Here is a 26,663-nt window from a genome sequence, read left to right on the forward strand (position 1 = left end):
GGAAACTTTTATGCGAACAAGAAAAAAAATTTTTACAAAGCTAACCAGTAAGACTTTCTCGAAGATAAAAGCAAGAAAGTCCGAGAGTTTAAGGAAGGTGGCCACTCGATCAAGTTTGATACTTATTCAGGATACTCAGATGCTTCGAAGGCTTTGTCTTTTATACAGCAGTTTGACATCGCTTTTACGGGAGGACGCTATTCAGAGCACTCCAAGATGCGGAGAGCTGCCTCTTACTTTAAGAGGAATGCTCGTACTTGGTGGTCCACGCTTCTTTTAAACAAGACTGCGCCAGTTAAATGGCTGAAATTTAAGAAGCTTTTTATTTCTTCTTGGTTGACGCAAGAATATGAACGAGATATACGAGCTGCTTGGAACCATCTTCAGATGACCCAGAGCGATACAGTACATACTTACTGTGAAAGATTCTGGAGCTCTTTTCTACCCGCCTCTTTATTCAAGAAGATCTCGTTCAGAGAACAGATTGAGCGGTTTACCTTGGGTCTACCTGCAGAGATCCGAGATCACTGCTTGGAACCGAAGTCAGCTTCTATTCAGGAGTTGATGAGTCATGCGAAGCGGGGCTTTGCCATTCACTCTGGCAGTCTGACCTACCCCACAGATGAGGCCATGACACAACGAGCCGAACAGACTTCTGGGAATGAAAGTAGAAAGAAAAAGAGCAACCCAGAGAAGAAGGATGCACGACCCAAGCTTACTCCTGAGGAGAGAGCTCGCTTCATCAAAGAGGGGAAGTGCTTTGGATGCGGGGAACATGGACATATCTCCGCGAAGTGTCCTAAAAAGGCACAGAAAGAACAGAATGATAAAGAGCGACGAGACATGCCTGAGAGTTCGAGAGCAGCTGAGGAATGTGGCAGAAAAGGCAGAAAGAAAAGCAAAATTGGTACCACATGGCGTGGGACCTGCACCGAATCTAATGAATGAAAGTACAAACTTTGCCACTTTTGGGGCAAAGTGAAGGATCAGGAAGCTCTTTTGAAGGAGCCAAGGCCAACTTCTTTTCACTTGGAATTGGCGGCTCGATTTGGAATTACACCCGACAGACTGACGCCACAGGCGGAGGTAGTTCGACTGGCACCCAAATGGGATGTTGCCATTACACCGAGCATTGGCAAACTTCGTTTGCAATGACAGGGGTGTTCAGGGCACGCGAGTGACGTTCTACTCAGGATCCCTTGGTACCACAAGAACTACGCCGTGGTTGACTACCGGGCCGAGAAAGCGACTTTGATAAATGAAGGGCTGAGAGAATTGTACTTGATGAACTTCAGTTTCTTTACTCATTCCTTTGGGAGAGAACCGAACGATGGATAAAGGTTGAATATGTTTTGACCTGGACAAAAGAACGCCAAGATTTTTCTCCACACTCATGTCGATTGTTGTTTAGAGGGCCTGAAGATAAAACCATTGATCTGATACCTAGAAGCACACCACCGAATCGGCCACCTTATCGTGTGAGCCGAGTACAGAATGAAAAGATTATGAACCCAGTAAAAGACCTCTTGGAAAAGGGTCTTGTCCAGCCTAGTACTTCACCGTATTGCTCTCCAGTGTTGTTGGTTTTGAAGAAAGACGGATCTTGGAGAATGTGCATCGATTATAGCACTCTCAATGAAATCACCATCAAGAACAGATTTCCAATTCCTAGGATCGATGATATACTCGACAGGTTACAGGGATCCTCGTGCTTTAGCAGGATTGACTTGAAGAGTGGATATCATCAGATCAGGATAGCGCCAGGAGATGTCTACAAGACAGCTTTTTGGACGACTTTTGGGTTATTTGAGTTTTTGGTGATGCCTTTTGGCTTAACCAATGCTCCTGAGACATTTAGCCGGATGATGGATAGGATTTTTCGAGAGTACAGGCTATTTGTTGGCACTTTCTTTGACGACATCATTGTTTTCTCCAAGAATGAGGCAGAACACAGAGATCATTTGCTTCAAGTCTTTCAGACATTACGATATCACACGTTAGTGATTAATGCAAAGAAAAGTGAATTTTTCCTACCAAAGATACACTTTTTGGGACACATTGTGTCAACACAGCAAGAGTGCAAATGGATCCGGCCAAGATAGAGACTATCCGTGATTGGCCCGACTTGAAGAATGTCCATGAAGTTAGAAGCTTCTTGGGACTGTGTTCGTACTACAGGCGGTTCATACGAAAGTTTGCAGAGGTTGCTTCCTCTTTGCATATCTTGACACAGAAAGGAGTACCTTTTTCGTGGGGACCCACAGAGGTGACTGCCTTTCAGACATTGAAAGAGAAATTGACTACGGGACCTATTTTGACTTTGCCGGACTTGCAGAAGTCATTCGAAGTATATTGTGATGCTTGTGGTCGTAGTCTGGGTGCGGTCTTGATGCAAGAAGGCCATGTCATAGCTTACGAGAGCCGTTTGTTCTCTAGGCCGGAGATGACAGCACAGATTTATGAGAAAGGGCTTTTGGCGGTTATCCATGCTCTTACTCAGTGGCGGCATTACCTACTCGGAGCGGATTTCACTGTCTTCACAGACCATCAGAGTTTGCGCTACTTCTTGTCACAAAAGTAGCTTTCGGAAAAGCAGATGCGGTGGGCGAACATCTTGTCACAGTTCCACTTCCAGATTGTCCATGTGCATGGAAAAAAGAATGTGGTGGCAGATGCTTTGTCTCGGAAACCGTTGGTTCTGGCTATTTCCGCGATACATCATAGGAGCTTTGAGGATATGGTCGATCAGTATGCCACAGATACAGATTTTGCAGATATTTTCACACGGCTACGGGATGGGGAGACAGTAGCTGGATACTCCCTTCGGGAAGGCTACTTGATGAAAAAGACTATGTTGTGCGTTACACAGCCGTTGAGGGAGAAGGTTATGACTGAATGCCACTGTCCACCTTTTACAGGTCACCGCGGCATTGCTACCACCATGAAAGGGATAGAGAGATATTTCTTTTGGCCGAGACTCAAGAAAGATGTGGAAGAGTTTGTGCGCAGTTGCTTGGTATGCCAGAAGGTCAAGTTTGACAGGCATAAAGCACAGGGATTGTTACAGCCTTTACCCATACCCACCCGCCCCTGGGAAAGTATAGCGATGGATTTCATTTTTGATCTCCCGAGAACACAGAGTGGTCACGATGGTATCTGGACTGTTATTGAAAGATTTAGCAAATAGGCTCGTTTCATTCTAGTGAAGAAAACAGTCAAGCCGGATCACTTAGCGAGACTGTTTTTGGCCCAATTTTCAAATTACATGGCATGCCTAAGGCAATTGTCTTCGACAGAGGACCCAGATTTACGAGTTTGTTTTGGAAGGCAATTTGGGAGAACATTGGCACGCGGTTGCAGTTCTCGTCATCGTTCCACTTGCAGACTGACGGGCAATCTGAGAGTGCCAATTCAGTGATTTTAGATTTATTGAAGTCTTGTATCTCGGATCAGAAGACTCAATGGGAAAAGAACTTACCTTTGGTGGAATTTGCCTACAATAACACGATACACTCTTCGACGGGGAAGACGCCATGTGCGATTGTTGAAAGTGCTGCGAAGGTTCCATCCTTCCTGAGCACGAAAGATTAGATATTGGAAGCGGATGAATATTCGCGAGCTTTGGATACGGCTTTTGCCAAGGTTCACGAGACTTTGCAGGAGTCTCAAGAACGACAGAAAAAGGCAGCGGATCGCCATCGTTGCGACTTGAAATTGAAGGAGGATGATTGGGTGCTCTTACGTTTTATGGCTTTTGTCGGTTTTGTAGGCGTAATCGCGGTCGATTACAATGCTTTCAAGAGGGGGGTATGTCACAAAGTGATGACATGGCGGACAACAGAAACCCTAATTTCCGAAAATAGCGGAGGCTTTTTTTTTTTTTTTTGAAATGATGAGGGACGCGAATTTTGCTTTTTTTTATTAAAAAAAGAGAAAAGACTCTCTAAGAGAGAGAGAACTGATGCTTTTTATTTTAAAAGCTTTTGGGGCTCTGCTTTTGGGCATCCTTTGTATCATTAAATAAGTGGTGAGGGCTTCACTTCTCAGGGCATCAGGACGCAGAGTCTGAGAGTGAAACCCTAACCACTCTCTTGTACTTTGATGATTGATTAATATAAAAAGAAATACTGAAAGGGGCGCCACTCTTTGGGGCCAATATCTCTAGGCACGGAACTCCGCCGGGCCAGTGCAAATCTATTGTGATCTGTGAATTGTTTTGAAGTGGTTATTTGGTGCTGTCGCGGTTGATTCTTGACTTGGAGTGTCCAAGTCTATTACATAAAGGTTTGCAACGCTTGCTTCTTTGGGCCGCGCCGAAAGCGACACAAAGTCTTCAAAATCTCCTTTCTTGCTTCAACTTCGTCTAGAATCCTGCTTCTTTCGTCTTCAAGAATCTCCATGGCTGAAAATTCCTGAAACAATCTCCAACACAAAACCATGAACATACCCATTCCATGTAAAGTGAAGGGAAAAAATCTTTTCTTCTCTAAAGACTGTGTATGCAATGTAGATGAACATAGAGACGGAGTGACAACCCGTTCATCAAACACATGCAAACAATGCGATCAAATCTTTTCTGTTTGATCGAAATCAATTAACTGTGGCAAATCACATTGGAAATGCCCATGCTTGGTGCTCATACTATCATGTGCTCGTTCAGAAACTGTGTCATGCCAAGGAAGAGACATGGAATGTGACTTCCTTACATACAAACTTTTCAGCTTTTTATGAACAATCCGCATACATTCGTGCTCATCCATGAGAGAAACGTGCTCAACATACAATATGTCATGCCTAATAAAAGGGATCACATAACGATGTTGACTAAAATACAGGAAACCTTCACGAATGAAACACTCGAACATTGCGTGCGTATCAATCATGCAAACACATAATACTTCCTGTGATGGTTCCTTGGACCAAGGCTCGAGAGCCAAGATCGCTTCGTCGGGATCTATCGAAGCTTCTTGTGGGGGATCTGTGGACCTCGACTCGAAAGCCAAGATCGATTCTTCCTGAATGATCGAATCGTCCTGTGGGGGTTCTTTAGACCTCGACTCGAAAGCCAAGATCACATCTTCGTGATTGATCGAATCTACAACCAGGTTAGTTTCGCTAGGAAAAGCATCCACTAACACATCATCCTTGTGAACAATCACATCATCTTCATGCAACTCATCATGCTTGTGAGAAATCACATCTTGATCATGCAAATCATCATGCTTGTGAGAAATCACATCTTGATCATGCAAATCGTCATGCTTGTCATTGTCATCCAAATCATTATGCAAATCATTGGCATCCAAATCATCATGCTTATCATTGTGCTTCAAATCATCATGCTTATCTTTGTCCTCCAAATCATCATCATCATCAATCAAATAATTATCATGCTTCACACAATCATGCAAATCCTGTGTATCATGCGATGGAGAAAAAGAGACTGAGAGAGTCTCCTTTTTCCGATTCTGTTGCATCTGTGCCTGAGCTTGAGAAAAGAGTCGCAATAACTCTTGCATTTGTGCTTTGTTCTCGCGATAAAATTCTGCTTCTATGGCTGCCCTTCTTTCTTGGTACTTACGCCCGATGGCTGCCATATCTTCTTCGTAGGCTTTCCTTTCTGCTTCTCTTTCTTGGTCCAACTCCTCCATAGGAGTTAGTGCAATCTTTGTCGTAGATGGGGAAGGGTCGGAAAAACCTCCTGGTGGGGAAAATTCTTCTTCGCCTCTCTCAAGCTCATCACTTCCAAGCGAAGTATCCAATCCGCTTCGAGTGATGATCATTCTGCAAACGTGGGTTCTTGTGGGTTCTTGGGGTCTTGGGTTCTTAAGTCCACGAGGAACTTGGGTTCTTGCGAGTCTTGGGTTCTTAAGTTCCCGAGGAACTTGGATTCTTGAGGGTCTTGGTTTCTTAAGTTCACGAGGAACTTGGGTTCTTGCGGGTCTTGGATTCTTGAGGTTCTTGAGGTGTTCTTTCGCTTGCAAATCGCGTTGGAGAAGGATCTTCTCTTCACCCGAGTTCTACTCTTTTCTGCGGGCGCACCCCTTGGCGGCCTTGCGCTCACACCAAGGTTTCTTTTTCCCACCTCACGTCGATTGGCCGGCCGCTAAGTGCACAGTCCGCTCTCAATGAGTGAAAAGAGACACAAGGGGAGGCTGGACAAGCCCTTCTTTCTTGGGATTCCTGTCACTCTTCAACAAAACACGATTAGAAATCGCTACGCCCAAGTAAACTTGGGTTCGTGCAATCGCAACAAGCAAAAAAAATTCTTGTGGTTCTTGTGGTTCTTTCCTTGAGTAATGCAGAACACTTCCAAAGCTCTGATACCAATGTAAGGTGCAGCAGAATGAATGTATTTTCTCAAGATTAGTGATCTTTACTGCTCAAGGTTCCTTTTAGTTCTTAGGGAAAGAGAGAGCTTTCCGTCTTATGGAGAGTGCTATGATCACGAACAAAGTGAGTGGATATTGTGCGTGCAAGTGAATGAGACTGAGAGAAGGAGAGAGAAGAGATACGACACCCGAGAGGTTGTAAAACCCTCCTCCGAATGCCCCACTCTCGTCGGCGAGAGTGGTCTATTCTTTGATTGCACAAAGGTGTACAATGCGTATGCAATGGACTATGCAACTTGGTGTATGCCGGTGACGACGACGACTTGATGGCTGAAATCTGGGATCTTCTAATCGCTGAATTTCCGGACTGTTCGGTGGCTGAAAATGACTGTTTTGGCTGCGTTTTTATGGCTGAAAAATGAGGTTTCTTAGGGCTGAAACTGATGGTCTTTACGGGCTGAATCTGCTACACTTTAGGTGAATAATGCCGGTCTTAATTTGTTGCTGAAATCCAAAAACGCCAGGGGCTGAAATTGGTCCTTTTGTCGCCGGGGTTCTGCAAATGCAAAAACGCTAGGCTGATCTGCTGTGTCGTGATGACGCCGGGACTGATCTGCTGTGCACAAATCGCCAAGGCTGATCTGATGCAAAAACGCTAGGTCTTCTGTGGAGAAAACGCCAGAGTAGTCGCGGGGGTTGGTCTTGCTGAGAAGTTGCCTGTTGAGCAAGGTGCTCCTGCTGCCTCTTCTGCCAGAAAGTGCTAACTTGGGTTTGCTTATATATTAACTTAGCAAAATTGCCCTACCTACTTTTGTTGGAAAGTCACTTAAAAATAATAAGTGAAAATAACCAATAAATAGAAAAATAGGCTAAATGCACTGGAAAATTCCCCTAACTGATGCTAATGGATTCTGATGGGAATTCCGATGATCATGCTGTGTGCAACCGGAGGATATGCATCTATGCTAAGTGACTGGGCATGCACGGTCTACGAATAGACTCACAAAAGTGCCAGATCACTGCTAATCTAGACTTGACTGAACTGACTGAACCTTGCTGTGGTGTAGCTTGTCCACGGACACATAGGGTTGGGATGTGTCACGTGACACCCAGATATACACTCACACCCCCTCCTGCCTGAAATGCGCCGACAAGCTGACGTGGCAGCCAGCAAAAAATTCGCCACAAACGCGCTGGCATGCTGACGTGGCAAGCTATACGGACAACAATATGGACGCTCCACTTTTTGCACTGACAGGCTGTACGGAATTCCAGAAATACATTGGCCAACTTTTGGGCACAATGCTTTAATTTTTTAGAAGCTTTTGGATTACAGTTGCTTATAAGTTTAAGAGCTTTTGAGTTTAAGATTTTGGGGCTCTACTTTTGAGCATCCCTTGTAAATATAAATATGTCTTTTGGGCCCTCATTACTCAAAGCGTCTGGATTCTAGACGCAGAGTCTGAGTGTGAGTCCCAACACACTCCCTTGTACTTTGCACCAAGATTAATATAAAAAGAAATACCGAAACGGGCGTCAGTCTTTGGGGCCAATACCTCTGGGCATGAAACTACGCCGGGCCGTGTCGTCTTTTGTGAACTATTTTAAAATGAATCTCTGCTGTGTCGTGGTAGAATCTTGACTTGGGGTGTCCAAGTTTGTTACAGAAGTATCAGAGCACAGAAAGATTCTTCTTCTACGAAGAATCCGATCCTTTTTGCAACGGACACAGCTTTTGGGAAAGAATATTCGTGTCCCAACCCCGGACTTATGAGCACAGAAAGATTCTTCTTCTATGAAGGATCCGATCCTTTTTGCAACGCACCCCGGACTTATTTGGGAAAGAATATTCGTGCCCCGACCCCGGACTTATTTACCACTCCCACCCTTCATACATCGCGCATCAGGCGCGATCCCGTCTTCATCGCTCTGTCTTACAGGGCATAAAGCCATAAAGAATCCCAGATTACACATGGGTTCTCGCGAAGAATCTGACAGAGATGACACCTCTAAGTGGGAAGGCAAAGAAAAGTTAAAAATCCGGCACGGGAACTGAAGAAAAGAATGAAGATTTGGGCAAATTTTTTCAGACTAATTTGCCAGAATGGAGTACAAACGTCAACTACAGATTGGCATTTGAGTGAACAGATTGATGAAGTGCTCCAGGGACATGAGACTGGCGAGACACCTAAAGAATTAGCCGATTGATAAGATTTTACTCGAGATGGCATGTAGCCATTCCTTCTCCTCTCCAGTCAGGAGGAAAGCCGAAAGGACAGACGAGTGCAGAAAAGCAGAACTTGTACTCGCAGAAAGAGATGGATAAGAACTCTTCAAAAGAAGATGAACCAAAGAACATAAATTTGAGAGTTACAAAGCAGCAACCGAGTGCGGAAGAAAAGAACAGATGAAAACAAAACTGGTACCACATTGCGTGAGGCCCAAACCGAATCAGATGAACAAAAAGTACAAAACTTTGCCGCCCTTGGGGCAAAGTGAAAGATCAGGAAGCCCTCATTTTCTTTGATGAGGGAGCCAAGGCCAACTTCTTGAATTGGCGGCTCGATTTGGAATTATGCCCGACAGGATGAGGCCATAGGCAGAGGCAGTTCTAGCGGCACCCGGATGGGATGTTGCCATTACATCGATCATTGGCAAACTTCGTTTGCAATGTGAGGGGTACTTAGGGCACGAGGACTTCTACGTAATCCCCTTAGGGAGGTTGTGCCGTCCTCGAAATCCCTTGGTACCACAAGAACAATGTCGTGGTTGACTATCGGGCTAAGAAAGCAACTTTGACAAATGAATGGCAAAGAGATTGTACTTGATGAAATTCAGTTTCTTTACTCGATTTCTTAAGAGAACTGAATGATGATTGAAGGTCAAATATGTTTGATCTCAAAAAGAAATGACAAGATTTTTCTGCAATAGAGGTTGACTATTTCTTTGAAGGCGTACAAAGCGAGTTACCTCCTTTTTCAGACACTGGAAGAGAAATTGACTACTGGACCAATGTTGGCTTTGCCGGACTTGCAAAAGCCATTCAAAGCATATTGTGATGCTTGTGGTCGTAGTCTGGAAACGGTCTTAATGCAAGAAGGCCAAGTGATTGCCTATGAAAGCCGGTTGTTTTCAAGGCCAGAATTGACAGCATAGATTTATGAGAAAGAGCTATTGGCAGTGCTCCATGCTCTTACTCAGTGGCGACATTACCTACTCGGAGCCGATTTCACGGTCTTCACTGATCATCAAAGTTTACGCTACTTCTTGTCACAGAAGCAATTTTCGGAAAAGCAGATGTGGTGGGCTAACATCTTGTCACAGTTCACTCCAGATTGTCCATGTTCAGTGACAGAAGAACTTGGTGGCAGATGCTTTGTCCTGGAAGCCACTAGTCTTAGCTATTTCCGCGATTCATCATAGAAGCTTCGAGGACATGGTTGATCAGTACGCCACAGATTTTTCAGATGTATTCACTTGAATACACAATGGGGAGGTAGCAGCGGGATATTCCATACGGGATGGCTACTTGATGAAGAAAAGGATGTTGTGCGTTACACAACCGTTGAGGGAAAAGGTTCTGACTGAGTGCCATTGTCCACCTTTTACGGGTCATCGCAGCATCGACACCACCTTGAAAGGTATGGAGCGTTACTTCTTTTGGCCGAGACTCAGGCCGAGACTCAAGAAGGCTGTGGACGACTTTGTACGCAGTTGCTTGGTATGCCAGAAGGTCAAGTTTGACAGGCATAAAGCACACGGATTGTTACACCCTTTGCCCATTCCCACCCGCCCCTGGGAAAGTATTGCTATGGATTTCATTTTTTAACTCCCGAAGACACATAGTGGGCACGATGGCCTTTGGACAGTCATCAACAAATTCAGTAAGCAGGCTCACTACTTTGCAGTGAAGAAGACAGTTAAGCCCGATCCTTTCGCAAAACTGTTCGAATATATGGCATGTCTAAGTCCATTGTTTCGGACAATGATCTCCGATCTAATAGTTGTTTTGGACGGTAATCTGGGAGAACATTGGCATGTGGTTGCAGTTCTCATCCTGGTTCCACCCGCAGACACATGGGCAATTTGGAAATAACCAATTCATGGTGTTGAATTTGTTGAAATCTTCTTCTTTGGATCAAAAGACTAAATGAGAAAAGTATTTGCCCTTGGTGGAGTTTGCCTACAACAACACACAGGAAAGACACCATTTGAAGTGTTCGAGGGTACTAAGAAGCTTCTTAAATTTCTACGCACCTAAGACAAGATTTTTTTGAAGACGATTTTGAAACACAAACTAGAAGGCATGGAAGGCCATCTAGCCATTTAAAGGAGGAGAGGTCGTCCTCGTTCGACAATGACCAAATCAACAAGAAAACCAAGGAGTTCAAGGAAGGGAGTCAAGCCAGGACACCCATCGAGCCCTTGAGTTGAACAAGGGTTTGACGTCGCCTTCTCTGGAGCGTGGTTCTCAGAACATTCCGGGGAGCGCGGCATCTTACTTGAAAAGAACGATGAATATGCAAGAGATGTCATCATGCCTTGGCATCACTTGAAAATGACTACGAAAGATACATCGGATGTCTACTGCCAGAGATTTTGGAATACTTGTCGTACTCTGACGTGCCAATGGATAGGGAAGAGAAAGACGCTACCCGCAGGTCCCAAGGCACAAGGAAAGAAAGGAAAAAGGGAATCAACTGGTAGATCAGAACATTCCCCAGACCCAGGATAAGATTTTTGAAGCCGACCAGTACACGCGGGACGTAGACACCACTTTTGTCAAGGTCCAAAAGGCTTTAGAGAGATCTCAAGAAAGACATAAGAAGGCAGCAGATCGACATCGTCGCGGTTTGAAATTAAAGGAGAACGATTGGGTGCTCTTACATTTTGAGAAGGCGTGCCTAATTATGGCCCTTTCCAAATAAAAGAAAAGATAAATGATATCTCCTTTAGAGTGAAGCTGCCCGATACTTGGAAGATTCACAATGCTTTTCATGTGAGTCTCTTGAAGCCTTTTAAAGGCGATGTGCACAATGATGGGGAGCCAAATGAGCAACCCGAAGTGGAGGAACTCGTTCCAGAACAGACATTGGCACACAAGGATAGAAAGATTAAAGGTAACGATTAGGCGATTCTTGGTTAAATTCAAGAACTATCCTCCTTGAATGCGAAGTGGATGGAGGAGGAGTACCTAGCAAATACTCCTCAGATTTTGGAACTTTATCTTAAAGCATTCAGTTTAGCATAGTCTACTCCGATAGAACCCTGATTTCAGCATGGGTGAATCTAGTGCAGCAGGCTTGCACAAGAGGGGAGTCACTACGCTCCTTTGCCAACGGATTACCCCGATTTTGATATAGAGTCACTGAGGTCCCTAGAGTCACTCCGCTCCTTTGCCAACGGATTGCCCTGATTTTGATATAGAGTCACTGATGTCCCTTTGGGTTTCAGGGATACTGTTGGGCTGACGTATTCTGCCGTATGACTTTATGAGCTCGAATTCCCTGTTTGAGTGCAGGAACTGAAAGACGAAATGACTGCAGCATTTCGGACTCATAAATCTCTATAGACATGATTGCAATAAGGATTAGTTAATCGGGCATCTGTGAGGTCCCGACTAGACCTAGATACGATTACTAAATACGTTGCCGATTAATCATGGTCTGAGATTTGGAATGAATTTGAATGTGATTTATCATGTGATGTCAAGTGATGTCCTATGATGTCACTGTCAATTTGCTACATGTGCTAGATGTGTTGTGTCTAGTGCGTCGGTACTAATAGTCAATGTCTACTAAGACACTTTATGGCCTTTGTTTGTTTTGCAGGCGTAATCGAGGGCGATTACAATTCTTTCAAGAGGGGTGTATGTCACAAACTGGTGACGTGGCTGGCCCCCGGATATACACTCACACCCTGCTGCCTGAAATGCGCCGACAGGCTGACGTGGCAACCATCGGAAAATCCGCCACAAACGCGTTGACATGCTGACGTGGCAAGTTGTACGGGCAGCAGTACGGACGCTCTGCTTTTTGCGCTGACAGGTTGTACGGAATTCCAGAAATTACGTTGGCCAACTTTTGGACACTATGCTTTCATTTTTGAGAAGCTTTTGGATTATAGTTGCTTTTAAGTTTAAGAGCTTTTGAGTTTGAGATTTTGGGGCTCTACTTTTGGGCATCCCTTGTAACAATAAATATGTATGTTGAGTCCTCATTACTCCGAGCGTCTGGATTCTTGACACAGAGTCTGAGTGTGAGTTTCAGCAAACTCCCTTGTACTTTGCACCAAGATTAATATAAAAAGAAATACCGTAAGGGGCGCCAGTCTTTGGGGCCAATACCTCTAGGCACGGAACTACGTCGGGCCGTGTCGTCTTTTGTGAACTATTTTAAAATGAATCTCTGTTGTGTCGCAGTAGAATCTTGACTTGGGGTGTCCAAGTTTGTTACACGAATTGAGTGTGAAAACAACCCCTTGTCGTGAAAGAAGTGCTAATAGACCTACAAGTGTCCTGCCCAATAGGATTTGTGGTGTCTGTAGTCAAACCGTCTGGAGAAAATGGGGAAGCACAAGAACCGTCATGAGAATGACCGAAAGCCTGTCAATGCATGAACCTGTAGCCCAGTGTGGGAAGGTGGCTAAGCTGTGAAAAACTCTAGGAAGGCCGGATGTAGCAATCTGCACCGTAAAAGTCCTCCGAAACAAGGAAAGCCAAACTAAACAGTCTGCACTGTAGAAGCTACCATAAGCTGCAGCAGTCACTGATAGACCACATGGACCACCATCAGATGGTGTCCTGTCAGTAGGTAGGGTAATCCAAGATGAGGGGAAAGCCAAACTCACTCTACGTTGTGAAGGGCCTCTGAGACGAGATGTGGTGAGACGAGGCTGTCTGCACCGTAATCATCCTGTATGAAGAAGAAAAGCCAAACTGAGAAGTCTGCGTTGTGAAGATCCTCTGAGAAGAGGAAAGGCCAGACCAATCTGTCTGCGTCGTCTTGCCTGTATCTCTTGCCTCCAATCATCCGGTGTCAACCAAAACAAAAGCCGCGCCAACAACGCCACCAAACCGCATCTCGGTGTGGCTCTATGTAAATGAGCTAGGAGTGGGCCTACTGCCCAGGTAGTGGGATAATTCTGCTGGAAAGTTATTGAGGGTGAGTGTAAGCAACTCTGAAGGTAGCAATCCAAATGATCACGAGTGTAGAAGAGAAACTACACTACCATCCAAGCCAAGCTCCAGGTGACTCCGGATGTAGTCGCGTAACGATGTTGATCTCCCGCATCTCGCAGGTAAACTCTCCAAGAGAGCTTAAAGAACTGAAGTCCTACTCAAGTCTGTAGATCCAAGCAATGAACCTATCCAAGAAGAGATCCATGATCCTCTCTCTAAGTCCATGTAGATGCTCCTGTGTAAGCAAGTGATCTAACGTGTCGAGGTCAAGTGGTAAGTGTCTGTCCACCCAAGATGGTGGTGTCTTCTCTGGGAATGTCATGATCCCATATGCCATGAGCATGGCCATATCTCCTGCGAACTCCTCTAATGAGTGCATAGGTGTATCCATAGCAAACCACAAGTCACCACCCCCTCTCGAGTGCGCAACCGCCGAATGATGGCTGGAATGAATGGATCTTTCAAGGATCATACGCCCGTGTATGATCAAGCCGATGTCAAAGATACCGTGTACTGCAACAGTCACTAAGAGACCGCATGGACCACCACTTGATGGTGTCCTGGCAAGAGGTAGCTTTGTCCTATGTAAAAAATGCAAACCACGAGGCTACTGTCCACCCAAAAAACACAATTGCGAGGTGATGAAAACACTACTGTCCAACGATTTTCAGCGTGCTCGTACGCTCCCGGCATGGTCCGAAGCGATGCAGGGGTCTAGGGAGGGTGGTGAATCAAAGTCACAACCCCAGGTGGGGGCTGAAAACTATAAAAACAGCAATGAATGCTAGCTGAACTCTGATGATATGAAGAGGAGCGTCGCCGCCAAAGCACCCAATGCAGAGCGATTTTAAGCCAGGTAGGAAGGCAAGATCTGTAGAGGGCCAAGGCTAGCGTTGCCCCCCTCTAATGAAAACGTTGTTGTTTGCCAAAAACGCAGATCTAGCTGAAAAAGCGTGGCACCTGTACCGATGTTCCGCAATTCGCGGCGAATTTTTAGGAAAACCCCGAAATTTTAAGAAAGTGTTTTTTTGGGTTCAGCTTTTCATATTTGATGCTTTTAGGCTTTGGACCTCTAAATACGAGCCTTGGGGGCCCTCTCTGGCACTCTTCAGTGTGCAAATTGCGGAAGAGGTTCTCCCCGACTGTTGTACTTTTGCAAATCAGCAATAATAAAGAAATACCGAAAGCCAGTGTTCTCTTGGGGTGGCACCTCGCCACACTCTCTCTCTCTCTCTCTCTCTCTCTCTCTCTCTCTCTCTCTCTCTCTCTCTCTCTCTCCGCTTGCAGCCGCTCGGTGGATCCCCTCTCTCTCTGCGCGCGCCACTGCTGCTGCCCCTGTGCGCGCCACTGCTGCTGCCCCCTGCGCGCGCCACCGCTGCTGCTGTTTCACCCCCTGCGCGCGCCACTGCTGCTGCTGCTGAACCCGTTGTGGCTGACCTGTTGCGACTGCACGCTGCCAAGGCTGTAGCACTTGCTGCTGCCTCACTGTTGCAGCATTACCAAGTGCACCAGGCCCGCTGCCCCCAATCTCTCACACACGGATACATACCCACACACACACTACACACATACACGCATACACACAAGTACTCCCTCTCTTCCCCTTCTCCCCTCTTCTTCACAATATGAAGAGAGGGTAGTTACGAAGACAGCCATGTCTTCCCCCATCATCAAGACGCCGGCATCGACAATGAAGACAACCTTCATGCTCACGAACAAGAGGCTTGCACAATTGGAGAAGGACATGAAAGAATGGCGGATGGAGAGAGAGATATGGGAGGAGGAGAAAGCCACCCTCATCAAGCTATGGAACGAAGAGAAAGAGGACATGAGAGCGGAAATCCAAAATCTCAAAGAGGAGAAGGAGAGAAGGGAACGGGAGAACGGGAAGGAGAGGGAGAGATGGAGGAAAGAGCAAGAAGAGATGAAGGCACAAATCGATCTCCTTCATGCTTCCATCACATCCCTCACCCCCGAAGAAGGAGAGATTAAAGAGGAGGCTAAGGAAGCCCTCAAGGAGGAGATCACCAAAGCCCTCACCGCAAGCATTGAGGACAAATTAGAGGCCACCAAAGAAGGATGGGTCGAAGTGGTCAAAAGGAACATCAAGAAGGTTGCAAGAGAGGAAGCCCAAAAAGATGAGGTACTCATCGTACACACAACCATCGAGGAGGAGAAGATGCGACAAGCTCGCCGTCTCAATGTGCGAGTGACCGGCATCAAAGAAGAAGAAGGGTCTACACCCGAGAACGATGGGAAAGCTTTATGCAAGAAAGTGGGATACAAGGAAGAAGAAATCCCTTTCTCCAAAGTTTGGAGAGCCGGCAAAGATCCAAAGAAGAGAGCTCTCATCCTCCAATTCGCCTCCGAGGAGTCTCGAACTTCTTTCCTCCGAAAGAGGGTCATCTTGAGAGGGCTAGAAGGCCCCCCGATTTATCTTGATGATGACCTCACAAAGATGCAACAAGATCACCGTCGCGCGTGCATGCCTAGAGTCCACCAAGCCCGCAAAGAAGGGAAGAAGGCAGTATATCGAGATGGTAGGGTTATCATTGATGGCAAGACCATCGCATAGGGACTCGCGGCCTGTGGGACACACGAGGAGATTCATGTCACGGTTTGGAATTGCAATGGAGACCTATGGACACACCCAGAGAGACTTGAGGAGGTGATGAGAGGTCGAGACATCATTCTACTTACAGAGACACACGAGAGCCCAGAGAGAGGGCTACCACGGATACATGGATTCCAGTGGGAGTCTCTACATCGGGGATGTATGCGCCAGCACACCACTCGTGGCTCAGGAAGAGTGGCCATACTCTTTAGACAGGGGCTTCACAGCAGACTACAGATTGCTGCCCGGGACCCACAGGCCCGCTACATGTGGATTCGCCTCGAGCTCTCACGAGACAGGATCGTCTACATTGCCCTTTGCTACTTTGCTCCCACAGGCTCCAGATTCGCCCCTATTGAGCAGGAGTCACCATACGCATGCCTCACGGAGGAGATTATGGAGTACTCCACACTGGGTGAAGTCTTCCTTATGGGAGACTTCAATGCTCGTACGCGCAGTGAGCAGTGTGAGGCATATGACCACGAGGACCCAGAGGCACTACACACTCTAGATGAGGAGGCTACTATGAGAGATACAGCAGACAGAGCTCCAGTCACAGCCTACGGACGACATCTACTTCGACTTGGCTCCCAGCACCGTCTCGTTATTTATAACGGGATGGTCCAGTGGCCCACCTCAGGGGGCCTGACTTGTATGCCACATGGAGTTGCAGAGGGAGGGGGGAGTACAGTCGACTATATTCTGGGACCCAGGGAGGCTACACACCTTATCACATCCTTCACCATTCCACCCATACCCATCGGAGCCGACCACACATACCTCTCTTTCTCCATCACCGGAGATACCATCCCACACAGCTCCACAGCACACACTCCACACACCACCATCCATTTCACACATGAGCTAGCCTCTCTTTACTCGGCCGAGGTCGAACATGGCCTATGCCTCCTCCACCCATCCACACCACTCTCAGTTCTCACATCACATATCTCTTCCGTTCTCCACACTTCAGCTATTAGCTGCTTTCCACACACCACTCACACAGGACGCACTCCCCCCCCCCCCGGGACTATGCCTCAAAACCGCTGGTATGATGATGAGTGCAGAGAGCTATACCGACGCCTCCGCGCACAGCGAGCCTTAGGAGAGATCACACAGAGAGAGGCCAGACGGCATATGAAGACGCTGACACGCCAAAAGCGGCGAGCATTCGAAGAGGCACATGAGCTTGAGCTATACCGCCTATTCATGAGCATGGATAGCGCGACGGCATGGCGCACCCTGCGCGAGCCACGTCCGACTACAGCTATTGAGGATCCACAGATATGGCATGATTATGCAGAGCGACTTTACGAGGTGCCAGGACAGCCTCCTATCCCACAGCCACACTAGCCACGCCCCACGTGCTCCTCCTTCTTTACAGCACAGATGGTAGAGAGGGCCATACGCCGCATGCAGCACAGACGATCAGCTGACCATACTGGATTACAGAGTGAGCACATCATTTATGCGGCCTCCACTATAGCCCCGTTGATTGCACATGTCTTCAACCGGGCTATAGGGGAGGGCTTCCCAGAGGAGTGGACACAGCACACCATAGTGCCTATCCACAAATCTGGCGACACCCTAGATCCAGGGAACTACAAGACTATCATGATTGGCCACACGATGGCCAAGCTATATGGAGCAGTACTTGAGGCACAACTTAGCTACTACGCAGAGATCGAGGGTTTACGAGCTCCAGGCCAGGTACGTTTCAGACGAGCTTTCTCCACCACTGATCACATCTTCGTTCTACGCTGCCTCATTGATGGGGCAAAGGCGCGGAAGAAGAGGCTTTACTGCTGCTTTGTGGATTTCCGCAAGGCCTTTGACACAGTCCCACGCGAGAGACTCTTCCAGCGCCTTCACAGCATTGGGGTACCAACACAGATGATTTGGGCCATATATGCTCTCTACGAGAAGGTGACGGGTCGAGTTCGTTGCCCAGGCGGTTTTTCAGAGACCATTGCTAGCACCATTGGTGTTAAGCAAGGATGCCCACTCTCCCCGACACTCTTTGGGCTCTACATCGACGAGATCTCCGACTACATACTGCGAGCAGGGGGAGGGGGGAGCGACTTGGCAGGTACTCCGGTCCACATCATGTTATATGCTGATGATATTGTGTTGATTTCAGAGTCACCCGAGGGCTTGCAACGCCATCTTGAGGCCTTGGACGAATTCAGCACACACAGGGGGTTGACTGTGAACCTTGGCAAAACCAAGGTTATGATCTTTCACACATCCAGTGCAGTGAGGAGCGCTGCCACCTTCACAGCAGCAGGAGGACAGGTTGATGTAGTCACCTCCTATGTCTACCTTGGCATCACATTCACCAGCCTACCAGGACCCTTCACTATGAGGCAGGCTGTTGCTGACAAGCTCACCCGAGGATATGCAGCTCTGGCCATGCTAGAGCGGAGATGCCACCAGGCACACTTTCAGGAACCCCGCACGAAGGGGTGGCTTTTCGACACCTTAGTCACCCCGGCCTTGATGTACTCGGCGGCAGTATGGGCACCAGGATTGACAGCTGACCAGTGGACACAGCTTGAGAGGCCACAGATATGTATGATCTCACGCTTGCTCCGCAGCAAGAAGACAGTGCCACATGACATTATTAGAGCCGAGCTCGCCACACCACCCATGGTGGTAGAGGCACTATTCCAGACAGTCTGCTTCATCCAGAGGATGAGAGAGCTACCTCCTGACAGACTTACTCGTAGAGCATTTGAGGCAGCTATACAGCTATCAGAGAGTGGGCATGAGAGAGCATGGTACTCACAGGTCAGAGCATGGTTTGAGGGACACGGTCTTGACATGGAGAGCCTACCACCTTTCCAGTACGACCCCCACTCACCATATGTTCACCTCTCTCGCAGCGAGAGGAACTTGGTACTGAGACAGGATCTGTGGCAGCTATACACTAGGAGAGTCTGGGAGTCACCTGGCTTGGGGACGAGGATGTCAGATTACAGAGACCAGTTTCTCACCATATTGTCTGGGGGGTTCATACAGAGACCACGCTACATGGACACATATATGCCACATAGCTCACGGGTGGCGATTGGTCAGCTGAGAGTGGCTTCACACAGGTTAGAGATTGAGATCGGGAGACATACTGGTGTCCCCAGGGAGGAGCGCGTCTGCAGAGCCTGCACAGAGGAGGTGGAGAGTGAGGAGCACTTTGTATGTAGATGCAGAGCATACACTGAGATCAGAGGCAGGTATGAGGCCCTATTCAGAGGACAGCCCACTCTCCGAGAGATCATGGACTCTCGGGATCAGAGACAACTCGGACGGTTCTTACTAGAGATACAGAGCCATCGGGACACACTACTACAGCCACACACAGCTACACAGACAGAGGGGAGACAGTCGCAGCTCACAGACTTCTTTCAGAGGATTACCGCCCCTCCCCCACCAGACACTCAGAGGGGAGTGACACTCCCACAGGCGGAGGTGAGCCGAGCTAGACGACGACCACGAGTCACAGGCTACAGGGGCGCGCGCTCCCACCATCGACAGATCGAGGAGATCCGAGCCCGGGAGCGCCGTGCCACTGAGGAGCGAGTGGCCCAGATGAGGGCCGACCCGACAGCTTTCATCCGGGCAGCCTTGGCACCAGACCCGCCCATGTACCACATCTTACATCCCCCCATTAGTACAGGATGGAGCTAGATAGCTTGATGCATTCTCATGATTGTACTACCTTGAGCATATAGACATGCATATACCCCTAGAGATAGAGCTCCATCCCTCCTCAGATACCCCACTACCTACATTCAGTTCAGTTTTGTATCAGTTTTGTTTCATTTGTCTTTCCGATAGACGGATGACATACACACCATGTACATTTGATTTGTCTCATAGGCCGATTTCGGCCTGACATAGACGTTAAAAATCTTTCTTTCTTTCTTTCTTTCTTTCTTTCTCTCTCTCTCTCTCTCTCTCTCTCTCTCTCTCTCTCTCTCTCTCTCTCTCTCTCTCTCTCTCTCTCTCTCTCTCTCTCTCTCTCTCTCTCTCTCTCTCTCTCAATTCGATTGTTATTGAAGTGCTAAAAATCTGTTCAGTCTGTTCTTTTCTATTGGCACGTGGTGCCCATCTTGTGACAGAAATACCAAAAGGGGCACCATAGTTTGGAGCCAGTGCTCTCTTGGGGTGGAACTCCACCACTCCGTGTCTCGTGTGCAGTGTATCTCTTTCAGTTCAATTGTTTTGAAGCGTCTAAAGTCTGTTCTGTTTGTTCTTTTCCGTTGGCATTGATGTTGTCTCGTTTCTCCCTATCGCCAAGATCATGAAGCCTCTGTAATATCCATCTGCTCTTGGCTTGAACATGGATCAATGTTAGAACCAGCACAAAATAAATGCTCTCCAATTGGGTGCACAAACCAAGATACTGCACCCCAAGTAACAAAACCAAATTGTACGCCACATCTATTGCAGATGCTCTCCAAATGGCATAGGAAGCACGGAAAATCCATAAGCACTGACTAGGAGACTCAACAATATGGAGTATACATCTGATGCGTGTGGAATCGTGGCCCATGGAGGCAACACACATCCCAACAATTAATCCACCATAATCAAGCAACCATAGAAAATAAGATATATGTCTAATTATATGGAAGTCCCATAGTGGTGACTAGTGTTGTCTCAGATATGCATATGAAAGTCCCACCTGTAATGACCTCTGCAGCCAAGTAGGTCGCTGACTAGAGCCATGCACCCAACCTGATTGTATACTCAAAAAAGGATAATGGATGAGGGAAAGCATTAAAATGCAAAGCTCATTAGCTCATAAAAAGTGTATTGATAACAATAGAGAAACACCTTTGTATCTCTTTCACGCCAAATGGATTTGGGAACTATGATCCCCGTGTATAAGTGGCATTGCAGCTACGGTACGGGCCAGGACATAAATTGGGGCATATGGAACGTGTACTAGATGTTTCTTTCGTAGACACAAAAAAAACGTTTGATTTTTTAAAATAGATTTTATTACAAAAATTAAGTATAGATAACTCACTTGGAGATCTACTTTTGCACATAATTTGATTGAAAATTGAAATGTATAAAGATTGAAGTACACTTAAAAATCAATGTGAATCCAGCTTGGCAACCTGCAATCGCAGATGCGTGGCTTACAAGTTACAGAACCTTTTTTTTAAAGGCCCTTTCAATAAAAGGCTCAGTCCTCAACTTTTTAAAGGGTCAACATTTTCAATCAATATACGTACAAAACATTTCAAACATGGAGTATTGTGCTTTGAATAAAATACATGTATTTTGATGAGTGGGACAATTTATTCAATCAAGCATACCAGCGTAGCTAGTCCTTTGCTGATGATTATTAATATGCCTTGAACCGTCACAAGATCTAGAGTCACCTAATTTACAAAAGACACAACCTCTAAAACAAACAAACTCAAAATATGAATGCAAAAATAGCATCGAAAAGAAAGATAAAGCCCCTCCAGCCCCTTACAAAATTTTATTACACAAATTTCTTGTATAAGAAATTTGTGATTGTGATTAGGAATACATAAGCATATAAGTGATTAGAAATACATAAGCATATACATAATGCAAGAGACATGTGAACGAGGCAAAGAAGAAAACACACTCTATCAAACATACAAATGCAACAAGCATTTGCCAGGGCAAAATAAGGCAGGTAACAACAATTGACAATCATTCAACATTTCTTCCATTGAACATAAGATTCTCGTATTGGGCTTTCAATTTTCCATAACAAGCCAAATTATCAGTGTCAGCAAACAACTCAATAGAAGTTTTCATCATGAACTAAGAATGTAAAACCCCAACACATGTTACTAATTGAAGTGTCGCTCACAAGAAATTGTGAATATTTCTTGTGTGAGACCCATGTAAGTAAAATGATACAAACAAACTAAACAATTGCTAATTGAAATAGCACAGCAATTTTGAAAAAGTGACAATTGTATTCATCCTAGACTACCGCCAAAAGCATTTGATTAGCAAGAAACCTCAAATACGGTTGAAAAAACGCAGGTCTTTGAACTGACTTGTGCAGAGTCAGAACTTATGCTCCAAATGAGGATGAAAAATATGAAAAGCCTCAAAAGGCAAGACTTGGTGTGGCTCAAAATGGACTGACACAATAAGCACAAGACTTCGAATCTCAAGGTCATTCCATTATCTTCATTACTCTTTTCTGCGTGAAGTTCAAGATGAGTGCACATACTTTAACACTAAAACGAGCGAGTGTCTTCTTTAAGAGCGAAGAGCGTCTCATATGTGCGCCGAAGTGAACAGGGCCATTTAAAAAACGAGCTACAGAGGCCTGAAGATCATTGCTTTTCAGAGGGATGAGCCAAACCTGCAATAACGAGAAGGAGGTCGACTAACTCGCCCGCCCCGATATCCTTCTGTGACAAGAAAACTGAAGCCCTCACGACAAAACTTCAAAAAATGCCAGACTACTTGGGGAGCAATATCAAGAGGACAGGCGTGAACATTAATTGTTATACCATAGTGAACAAACAATTGGGAGAGAGAGAGAGAGAGAGAGAGAGACGTGAAGCGCACATGAGACGTTCAGTCATGCGTCCGATGGCAAAATGAACGCACCCTGCCAGTCGTCACTTCACGCACATGAGGGTTTTCAACCAACGTTCGTTGCAACTAACGTGTGGCTGATGTTCAAGGTGCACAGCAAGGAGGAACCACGGAGCTCCACGTTTGTGTGTAGCAGCTTTTGCATACCTGCAAGTGATTCAGACTGGCTCTCGCCATGCGAACGTAGGGGTTCCATTGCAGAACCAATGCGGTGGCTAGCTGTTTCTCTACGTGTAGGGAGCGTGGTGAGCCTTGCTGAGCTGGAGCACCCTTTTTCACCAAACACAGGGCACGAACGCTACATGTGCGTAGCAAGAGAGAGAGAGAGAGAGAGAGAGAGACATTTGAGCGATTGGTCTTGAACTTGTATGCCTTTGAAACATGGGCCAACCAACCTACTACACTTGAGGTGTGTGTTTGTGTGTGTGTGTGTGTGTGTGTGTGTGTGGTTATTTACTTATATTACCCACAAACGGACATATACATGTTCAAAGACCAAGGTACCCATATAAATACAAGGTTTATTATACAAAACAAACTTAGATAGCATGATTCTGTACAAATGAATAACATCAGATTGGTACAAGTCACCATCCCAAAAGGTAGAGACTCCTTCACAAACTTCGAACCAGTAGCTAATCTTCCAAACAGTAAAGCAACCAAAAAGTTGAACCAAAGAGAGTAGCCCTCACCTGCACCCATAGAAACAACATAACATTCTGTTAGCATTGACTCTGTATGCAAGTGATGTACGTGCATCCGTTATCCATGTCACAAAGGTACAACTTTTTTTGTAAACTTATCATTGAAAGATAAACTTTAATAGACTTTGGTAGCCAATTACAACATCATAAAAACTTCAACAGCCTACAAATTGTCAATGATTGTCATTAGACTGATTTTATGTTAAGGGTCTTTATAATTTATCTCCTTATTCTTGCAGGTTCTATTAAGATAGGCTCTCTTTCTCGACCACACCATATTCTTAGCCGCAACAAAGCCACATATTCTGCCGTAGTTGCTTTAAGCTTTTCCGAGATCTGTGCCCTCTTGATAGGATTGACTATAGTACTCATCCGAGCAGTCAGCCTATACCTTGGTATAACCTGATAACAATAGACAAATCATTTTTGGCATTATTAATCGTCATATAGATACTCCTATATATAAGAAAACCCTGATAGGCTTTTCCATAATCGTGAGCGACACAAGCCACTAAATGGTTGGATTCCATCAAACTTTTAAGGAACCCGAGAGTCTTACTACTCAAACGCTATCTTAAGTAATCAAGACATGCTACAGTAATATGCCGAGACAGTAAGGAATCATCGAAACTAGTTTATATAAAAAGATATATACCCTTATTCTGGTCCTACCAAGTTATTCCATCTTACTTCTTATAGAAGTACACCTACAAACAATAGATCATGTATGTTCCCAAACATAATGTCCATGTACAAAATAACCAAAATAAAATAAAAAAACCAGGAGTTTTATACTCGGATATAGGAAATAGGTAATTTTATAAGAGTCTTACTAAGAGGCAATAACCATATTCATCCAGCCATGTCATCCATTGTTTCGAGGTGTCATAAGTTAGCAGAATTCCATTTGACAACCGTAAATAACAACTATATTTGCTAATGTATACAGCATCAGCCAAGAAGCCCTATGTTGAGCTATATCTGCTAAACAAGAAGAATACTCACCTAGTTATAAATACAAACCAAAAGCAGCCCCATATCAACAACATAAATGGTTTCGATGTCTTATACCATGTGAAGCTAGCATTAGGTCGAGACTTATGGTAGCTAAGGAGTTTAGTGTAAACCCATGCCTGTCTAGGAAGGCAAAAAAGAGAGACATATTGTCTATGTCAAGAATAACCAAAAAATGTAAAAACCAGGCGTTATACTAGGAAATAGGAAATAGGTAATTCTATAAGAGTCGAGTCTTACAAGATGGCGAGCGAGTTTTTTTTAGCAAGGAAAAAAATGAGCGAGTCCCTCAGTAAAGTATTTGTGAATTAAAGAGATTTTCAAAAGCGATAAGCGATACAACATGAGGGTTCGCATCTATGAAATAAAGACATGGTAGAAGTATCCCACTACAAGAAAACAAAAGACATCAATCATTAAGTTAACTTCCATTATTAAAATGTGCACAAGCTCCAAAGTAGTCTCTTGCCCAGTTTCTTCTCGTCCCTATGCCTTATTGAAAGTGCCTTCCTTGCCTACTTCTAGGCCACATCCACAAGTACTCAAAGCCCCTCCTACGATGAGGATATGAAGATCTGATTATGTCACCAAGTGCTTCAGTCTAACAATGATTTCGTTGAAGGTCGCAACTCCTCTATGCCTGAAAGAAGTTCGGATGGCTACTGTCCTTGCATTGTTATCTCTCTTCTCACAAAATTGCATTCTACCGTAAGGTTCTCTTATGCCCTCAATCTCTATCCCTCCCCCCTTAGGACCCTCAATCTGCTCATCATCTAGTAAGACCACAATAACTACCTAGCATTTTTGTATATAATTGCACCCATGTACTCAATTAACAACGGCCTTTTTCCAACGTAATCTTGCATGCATGCCCTGCGTGCCTCTCCTCTCTTTTCTCTCTCCCTGTCTCACTCTTGGGTTCCTGCTCTCTCTGAGGCTCTTGCCTCCTCTACATGGTATCATCGCAGCGAGGGGATGATCATGCCTTCTGTCAGAAGCCTCACCATGCATCCCTCACTACACTGGGCAACCAACATGTGGTCATTACTCTTGGGCTGCTCTACAGAGAACCCTCCACATTTGCTGTGGTGCATTCCCTTGACCTTGCAAAACCCAACACTCTGCGGCTTCTCCAACCCCTACTTCAATATCCCCATGAGGCGCAACCTTTGCTTGCAGCCTCATCATATCACTCCATGCCTCGTTCCTATCTGAAGCTGCCCTTGTCCCAACCTGTAGGCACATGAGCTGGAGACCCACTTAGCATCTGCCTCCTTGCAACACGCCATGAACCAGAGCCTCTCAACCTTACCCAACCCGTTAACGATGATTTTGTTTGTGTGGCAATCATCATTGAAGACCTGCTCTCAAGCCGGGCTGCTCTAGTGGTCTAATTCGCCCAAGCCTGGCCTGCCCCAGTCGCGCTGCCACCCTTGGCGCATCCCTGCATGCATCGACTCAGCAACTTGCAGCTGGAGCTGAGGGTGCCGCAACCTTTATTGGGGACCCTCTATTGAACCAACCTGCACGGCAACCCGCCATGCCCCTCGTCAATCCTCTAACGCAGCCTCCACTGTGTGGAACGAACCTAACAATGGTTCTCTTGGCGGCCCTATGGCGAGCCCGCCATGTGTTTTGCGGAACCCATTCCCTGGCGAGTCCCTCAACATGCGGCTGAACCGATCGTAGCCCCACCCTTGACGAGCCCCTGTGTGCTCCTACTCAGCCCCTTACTGGTGCACTGATTGTGACGGCACAATCATTGAAGCCCGTGATGCAAACCACCCTGCTCCAGTTGTACAACATGCACCACCTTGCTGCGGCAAATGCTACTGAAGGCACTTCATGGCACTCCACTATGATTGTGAAACTTCACCTAAGCTTGTGAAACTCAACAAAGCCCTTACCATGCTGGAACCAGTCCGCGCCGGTGCGGACTGGTTTGAAGTAGTTTCATGATCATAGGAAGGCTGCTAATAGCCAATTTTATTTTTAAAAAAGCAACAAAATTTGGCAAGTGCACATCAACGCATAGTTTTGCTGAACCCGCCAGAACTATTCCGCGACGGCGCGGACTAGTTCCAAGAGCTTCCTAGCATGGGATTTGGACAATTGGCTTGCCATGTCAACAATCAACTCCTTTCTCTTTCTCGAACTGACCTCTGCTACGCAATTGTCAACAACGCAAAAGGTACTGCAAATTAGAGTGAGCC

The 26,663-nt window shown here is 46.0% G+C and overlaps 1 protein-coding gene across 5 annotated transcripts in view; it reads right to left on the reverse strand.

Annotated features, from left to right (window-relative positions):
- Window positions 1-22,650, reverse strand: part of LOC147440016 (uncharacterized) — a 97,324-nt gene extending 74,674 nt beyond the window's left edge. For 2 of the 5 annotated variants that reach the window (XM_086485714.1, XM_086485709.1), the window contains exon 1: window positions 22,494-22,650. The gene's annotated coding sequence lies outside the window, so the exon portion shown is untranslated. Of the gene's footprint in view, window positions 1-21,453; window positions 21,520-22,493 lie in introns of all 5 variants that reach the window. The other 3 variants (XM_086485710.1, XM_086485713.1, XM_086485712.1) reach the window with 3 other exon arrangements.
- Window positions 22,651-26,663: the final 4,013 nt, after the last annotated feature.

Source organism: Adiantum capillus-veneris, chromosome 16, assembly GCF_014529385.1.
Source record: "Adiantum capillus-veneris isolate H3 chromosome 16, ASM1452938v2, whole genome shotgun sequence".
NCBI classification, from domain to species: domain Eukaryota; kingdom Viridiplantae; phylum Streptophyta; class Polypodiopsida; order Polypodiales; family Pteridaceae; genus Adiantum; species Adiantum capillus-veneris.